Source organism: Podarcis raffonei, chromosome 3 (assembly GCF_027172205.1).
Source record: "Podarcis raffonei isolate rPodRaf1 chromosome 3, rPodRaf1.pri, whole genome shotgun sequence".
In the NCBI taxonomy this organism is placed as follows: Eukaryota; Metazoa; Chordata; class Lepidosauria; order Squamata; family Lacertidae; genus Podarcis; species Podarcis raffonei.
Window position 1 is genome coordinate 96,512,231 of NC_070604.1, and position 7,808 is coordinate 96,520,038.

The 7,808-nt window shown below is 41.9% G+C and overlaps 1 long non-coding RNA gene across 1 annotated transcript in view; it reads right to left on the reverse strand.

Moving 5' to 3' along the window:
* LOC128411130 (uncharacterized) overlaps nucleotides 1–6,586 on the reverse strand; it is a 77,699-nt gene extending 71,113 nt beyond the window's left edge. Inside the window, exon 1 of the long non-coding RNA XR_008329699.1 lies at nucleotides 6,208–6,586. This is a non-coding gene — a long non-coding RNA (uncharacterized LOC128411130). The remainder of the gene's footprint in view (nucleotides 1–6,207) is intronic.
* Between the last annotated feature and the right edge of the window lie 1,222 nt (nucleotides 6,587–7,808).

Sequence of the window (7,808 nt, forward strand, 5' to 3'; positions counted from 1 at the left end):
ATGAAAGTTTAGTAATGATGATGGATATTTGTTGCAAGAAAGAAAATCAATAAAAATTATTTAAAACAACAACAAAATAAATTAATAATAATAATAATAATAATAATAATAGTAGTAGTAGTAGTAGTAGTAGTAGTAGTAGTAGTCTTAAGGGAACTACCCCCACCCCTGCAAGCCTACACACAGCCAAAGGAAGACTGAACATGCTTGGTAGCCACAGAACATTGAGAATCACTTGGAAAAGAAAACTGGAACACTAGAAGGAGGATGGATAGAATGGGGCACCTTAGAGGAAGGCTGGGCCATTGACTGGCTGGCAGCAAGAATACACTGCAATGTTTTGTTGCCAGTCCCACATGTCTTCTAAAAATAAACAGCCTTGGTGAACCTGCTGTAAACAAAATTACTTTTTCAAGGGAATTAGGGCCATATAACTTTGCTTTCTGACCAAGCCATTAAATCAGTTGTCAGGAAATTTCATAATAAGTCGGTTTGTGGTCAGATTTCATTGACTTCACTGTTGTTCCCATAACGCAAGAACAAGTGACTTCATTCAACAAAGCAACACCCCAGGGGAGTGAATTTGATTATCAAGGTTAATAAATTCTGCGGCACAATAAGCCCAGAAATCGTTCTGCAGTCAGAGGCCAAGAATAATGCTGCAGCCCTGATTTAGGGTGAAAACTCTGCTGCTACACAGTTTTCATTCATTTTGGCAAAGCTTATTTGTGCCACTTGTAAAAAGCCTTATTGGAATGAATGTGAAAGTTGCATTGCAGAAACACTTGTAAATTTTGTCCCTCTTGATTCAACATACATTCCGCAAAAAAAGAAAGAAGGGTTAGGCTTGATTCATATGTCTAGCTGCATAGTGGGTGGCAACTGGGAACAAGAATGCTGATAAGCAGATCTTTGGGAGGAGTCCTGAGAATTTCAAGTCTCAGCAAGACAAACTATGGAAAAGCAGAGTGTTAGCCTTTTATTTTTTTATTTGCATCATATACCACTTTTTCCCCTACCAAAAAATGTTATCAAAGCAGCCAACAGTTTAAAACACACTTAATCTGTCAAACAACATGGGGCCATAGTTAACCTATGGAATTCACTGCCACAAGATGTAGCGATGGTCACCAGCTTTAAAAGGAGATTGAACCAAGACTGGATAGGCCTATTCATTGGTACTAGTCATGGTAGCTACTGTATATGCTACCTCCAAGACCTATGGCACTATGCCTCTAAATACAGTGGTACCTCGGGTTCCAGACACTTCAGGTTACAGACTCTGCTAACCCAGAAATAATACCTTGGGTTAAGAACTTTGCTTCAGGATGAGAACAGAAATCGCGCAGCGGTGGTGCGGCAGCAGCGGGCGGCCCCATTAGCTAAAGTGGTACCTTAGGTTAAGAACAGTTTCAGGTTAAGAAAGGACCTCCGGAACGAATTAAGTTCTTAACCTGAGGTACCACTGTATTCATTGTTTCAGAGTAGCTGTGGGAGGATTCCTGCTCTCATGTTTGGTTTGTGGACATCAGGTTGGCTATAAAGGGGAACAAGATACTAGGCTAGACAAGTCATTGGTCTGATCCAGCAGGGCAATAATTACGTTTTTATTGGCCCCATCATCCATAGCACAAATAGCTACCATAGCAGGGTGGCTCCTGACACTTATAAACCAGGCCTTAAAACCATTCCCTCTAACAGCAAAGCAGTCACACTTGAGAGCGATGCAGTCATGCAAAATAATCAGCCCCGTGTCTCTACTCACCTGATAACTTATAATAAAAGTAATTTTTCATATCTACCTGACCTGTCTATCTTTGTGCTTTTGCAAATGGTATTTGGTAGGGAGTCTCAAGCTCAGTGGTAGAGCATCTGCTTTGCCTGCAAAAAGGCCTCAGGTTCAATCTACAGCACCTCCAGGTAGGGCTGTGAACATCCTCTCTCTGAAACCCTGGAGATCTGTTGCCAATATTGACAATATTGAGCTAGAGATGGAGCAGTGGCCTGACTTGCTATGTGGTTTCCTATGTTCCTAAGTGACACCTTTTTGGGTGGTGCTGACTTTATGACAAAGCACTTCTCCAAAAATTATGCTGACGTGCTCACATTCAATGTAAACACTCAGCTAGGAAGAAAAGAAAACAGCAAAATGGATAAGTTAGCATTGCCCTGTTTGTGGTAATAAGAACACAAAAATAAGAGCTCACTTATATTCTTTACACTGCCCCAGACCTTTAACCATATCACATCAGATGTCTTTATGAAAGAAAACAATACAATAAATAAGAAAACATCACCCGCATGATGCTGATTAAGAACGGAGGCACCCCATACAGCAAGCTACATGGTGGAATCCTTTTTATTTTGATGGCACTGTTTCACTGTCTATCATAAACTTAGCGAAGCAGGCTTTCTCTATCCAGCTCTCCTTTTATTGGGCATAAATCACTCCTGACAGGAAGTTTTATGCCTAAATCCGTTTACTGTCCTTGTTGGTAGTCTTTAAATTAATATTTATAAGCTGAGAGAGACCTAAAAGGATGCAGCACTAAAATACCTAAATGCTTCAGTTTGGCTTGAACTGATTTTCGCCCTTCTTGACCACTGACATTCCTTAATTACCAGTGACCCAGGCACACATTGTCTCTGCTCTCTCAAGCTCACAAATCACTGCCTTTGATGGTATTGTGTCTGACAAAAGGGGCGGATCAAGCAGAATCTGTTTGCCTGATATATTGGACAAACAGGCAGAGGTTCAAGGGAAAAAGGAGATACAAAAGGAAATCACCTAGATTATAAAAGAAGCAACTAAAACAGTGGATCAATTTGTCTTGGGTATGGAAAGTGATCCACACTGGAAAATCAGAACATATTACATTTGTAAAATAACGGCAAGTTTCAGGCCACACTCCATCTTGATCAGCTGTATAAGCATAACTGGTTGGTTAGCATCTTAAAATGTATTTTAGTCAGACACTTCCTTCAAGAGGTTAGGATAGCATACATAGTTTTTCCCTCTCCATCTCAGAAAACCTGGGAAGAATCACATTTATGTGACTCTTATGATCAGAAGCAGTCAAAGACATTTTTCTGCCAGAGACAGAATAGGAAATGTCACCCCTGCCCCCAAATCAGGGTGCAGAATACCCCACAGAAAAATCACATAGGTGCTTACTGGTGCCTACTGCAATAACAAGGTTAATTAATCAACAAACTTGCCCTTTCCTGACATCCAAAATCAGCCACCTCACACTTCCCAATGGTTGGGCCGGCCCTTCTTAAGATGTGCTGTTATTCTGTGTTGCATACCTCAAGCAGCAGTGCTGCTGCTATGCAGCTTCAATCTATCCTAATACTGTGAATTCAAAACATTATTTCCCCTGTGTTTATCACCACTGTAAGGACATTTCTGTGCCCTGCACATAGGGTGAATAATATTTCCACCAGCCCACAGACTGTGATCATTAATATCTCTCTTTTAATCTTTGCAGATAGGATATTCTCATTACTCATAGGCTCATTATGTGTCCTGTGTGACATCCATGGAGCCATAGATCAGCATATCAGCAGTCCTCACATTATCTGAGCATTTTGCACGTTGCCCAAGCTGCTTAGATAACTATAGTTGGACTTGTGTCACTTGGATAAACACCCCAAATCAAATTCATATCATGTAAATACACAGAACTGATCAAATCCAAAGTTCACTCTAAATATTTGTTTCAGCATTAATTGTGTTAAATAAAACTGTTCCTTAAAGATGAATGAATTGGTTTATCATATTCAGGCTTATGTTGGTAGCTTCTCCACATTAACATTATTTCTCACTTTCAAAAAAAATTCTACAGTATTTGCTCAAAGCAATTTTTTCTTTTATTAAAAGAAGAGCCCTGAGCCAGGTGTTTAAAAAGAGCTCCAGTGCACTTGGATAATGGGATGCTTTTCTGTACTACAGAAATGAGATGTTTTGGATTCCCCCGCCCCCAATACAGGTTTCTATATCACATGCAAAACAGAATAAAAAATAGCTTCTTTCCTGCCCTCTGCTCCTACCAATAGTTCTCATTTGAAGATGTTACTTTCATGAAGTAACTTTACTTACAGCAACGTGAAAGAGCACATTTGGAAATATAAGAAATGCTAATAGAAATCACAAAATACGCTTTCCACAAAGTTAGAAATGGCAATGCTCAGAACACCCCATGCCAACACCCCATGCAAAATACCTCTCCAAAACAAATAACCAGGCAAAGATTCTGATTTTCTCCAGAAGCCGGAGATTATACAAATGGAAGCTTGGTGGAGCAAAAATAGAGCAAGTCCTAAAATTTCAATACCTAGGAGTTATTTTTCAATACAATTTGGGGTGGAAAGCTCAAATTCAACACCTACTTAACAAGGCCAAAACCTTGTCATATGCGCTCCTCCGATTCTTCTTTTCAGACGGAGCTTTGCATGTTCCCTCGGCCCTAAAGGTGTTCAAGGCAAAAGTGGTTGCCGTGCTTGCGTATGCTGCCCCGCTCTGGGCCGTGATGACAGATCTTGCTCCCCTTGGGACTCTGCAAAGCCAATTCCTACGTCGGCTCCTAATGCTCCCCCTGTGCGTAAGCAATGCAGCCATGCGACTAGAATTGAAGATCGCATCCTTAGAAACTTGTCTGTGGAAGCAAGTCTTCAATTACTGGTTATCATTGTGGCATAGATTACCAAACCATTACCTTGTTCAATGCTTATGGCGAGATGAATTCTCTAGCCTTTGGACTAGTAGAATTCATGCCAAACTCCTGAGTTATGGAATCTCTCCCTCAGATTCCCTAAAACTAGACCAAATCACTGCTCAAAGATTGATCCGCCAAAGACTGGATGACATCGACTTACAGCGAAATTATACGCTGGGGGGAGGTGTTTGCTCGCCCCAGAACATTGGTATCACTTTAACTTACTGCGTTCCATCATACCTCTCCTCCCTTTCGACTATTGCCCACAGACTGGCCTTCACCAAAGCGAGGTTTAACGTTTTTCCCTCCAATGTCCTGAGACATAGATTCTCAAAGGGCCAAGCCCCCGCCGTGTGCGAATGTGATAAGGTGACGCCGGAGTCGCTCCAGCACATTATGTTCATTTGCCCCTTGTTCAATGTGCCACGGGCAAATTTGTTGGGATCAATCATTCAGAAATTAGAGGGTACCCCACCAAAATTCCACCTTGCCCAAATCTTGCAGGACAAGGATACCCACACGACCCTGAAGGTGGCTAGGTTCCTGGTCGCTGTCCTTTCTCAAAAGCGACGCCAAGGAGCACTACAAGCTAATTAAGGCGTAGTATGCCTTTCCATCTTATAGTATTTTATTGTTATAGTGGTGTTTTAGCGATTGTTTTTTTTTTCCCCTACGGCACAAGCTGTCACTTATGTGTTGTTTTTTACCCGTATGGGCCTATGGCCGTAATAAATGAAATGACAAAAAATAACCAGGCAAAAAAGGAGACACCCTCCCCATGCCCCATAATAAACAGGCACTTTTAGGGGGTCCCCAATATGACATCCCTCTAAGGGAACTTTTGTAGCACCTAGAAGGATGTCATATTGGGAACCCCAGTTGAAGAACTTCACAAATTCTTAAATTCCATATTGTGTGAGATATGCCTTCCAAATCGATGGCTAGTGTTGTTGGTGCAGGAAAAAATATATAAAGGAGAATTCCTGGATGCCAAGATCAAAGCTTGGGGCAAGTACTCCTTGGTGAGAGAAACCCAGCAGAGATTTAAATTCATAAAATATACAGCAAAGGAAAGCATGGAGATACAGACCATTAGACCTTTAAAATAAGTCCCTTTAATTAAGTTCAAAAGTGTCCCCTTAAAAAGGTTTCCCCCCAAAGTTTCCCTTTTCCCCCAGCACAAGAACACACTTTTGGTTAAGTTAAAAAAATGGTTTGCTTACAAACCCTTCAAAGGTCAGGTTCAAGTGCTTCACAGAAGTTGCACAGGCAATAAAACTTAGGTTAGTTATAAAGTGGTAAAAGTTCCTAGATTGTTGGTATAGGAACCGAAGAGAGGTTAGATGGTGCACCTCAGAGCTCCTCACACACAGAAATTCACATATAGACTGCGGGTTGGAACAATAGGCTCCATTACCTAGTTCTTCCCAAGGTGAGGGGAAGTGGACATAGCCTGGCAGGTCTGCTTAAGATATGGTCAAAAACTCACCACACATTAGACTTCTGGCACTGGCAGTTTTTACTGCGTCCTCATTTGGCTGCCCTCAAAATTTCAGGGCCGTCAAGGGTAGGCATTTCTGGTGAGCCCCACTTTCCTGCAAGGGGCCTACTCTCAAACCTTTGAGGCCTACTGCTGCTCTTCCTTGCTGCCTTCTCTGAGCCTTAGAGACTAAGCTGCTTCCTTCACACCTCTTGCACTTGTTTCTGGACACCTTGGGCCTACAGGGAGAGGGCAGGAAAATGGGCAGTGGGAACATTTGTTTGTAGTTTTTAGCTACTTCAGAAGTTCATATCTCTAGGAAGATGTAAGAGTTACAGCGTACCCATTCAGGGATTCTCAACTACTGCCTCCCAAAACGCTGGAGCTGAACAACATCTCACCCTCTTTCTGGCACCAAGTTCAGAGTTGACCACAATACCTCAAGGACCACCTCTCTCCATATGAAGTTACCTGGACCCTGAGATCAGGTAGGATGTGATACAAATGTGGTTCCCAAATCCAAATTGTCTTTCCTGTTGTTGTTTTTTAAAAATAACCCATCCTCCCTAAACCTTCATTTATTTTCCACTTCCTCATCTTCAGGCCCATCACAGCAATTGACTCTCCCCTCTGGCTAAACTCAAAGGAATGCAATTCTTTCTTAACATGTTCTGAAGTAAATCAACATTGGTCCCAGAAACAGGGGGCAGCTACACAGAGTGTCAAGACACACTTCTTTCCACCCGGGGGGGGGGTAGGCAAGTACAGTATTTGCTGCCATCGGAAGAGCCCCATATAGTGATTGATTGATGATTTATGAATTTCTATACTGCTTAATATTTTTTAAACACCTCTAAGTGGTATACAAAAAAACGGAAGCGCCAACAGACAACTTAAATGAAATATTACAAAGATACACAGCTACATATAAAAATGTTATATTAATGCAAAGTTACTAATATATGCAAATCAGTATTAATTCATTTTCCTTCTGGTACTCCCTCCCTCTCAGCCTGCGGCTTCTCACCCAGGGTCCAAACAAACTCTCAACTCACCCACAAATGTCTCACAAGAGGAGTTCCTGGAAAACAGCAGGCATCACCCTAATATCTCACTGTATAGACTTGCTTTTTTATGGGCAGGCCCAAGGTGAATGGTACTTCCTCAGGCTGCACACAGCTGTGCCCCATTCAGCTGTACTCTCCACACCCTGATCCAGGTTTGTGGAGTTCTCCAGGGGGTCCAAAGGATGGGGAAAGAGCCACCCTCCACTCACAGCTCTTTCTTCACCCTCTGTCCTCTCCTCCTTCTCCAGCCGCCATCATGTAGGTCACTAATTGCCTGAACACACATACAAGGTATGTCTGTCCCTGGGTGTGCTTTGTTTAAAGTGATAATGGAGAAATGAAACAGCTGCCCAAGAAGCATAAATGTGCCCTGTTTGTATTCCAGCTAAATACAAGTTGAGTTTTGTTTGTGATCAGGAAGTCACATTATCCACTTCCCCTGAACTAGATCTGACTCATGGCCTACTCTGTTGTTGTGTCAATGTGGTGTTATGAATAGGCCTTGAGAAAGCAAAATAAATGGATAAAATTAAAATCGCTGGC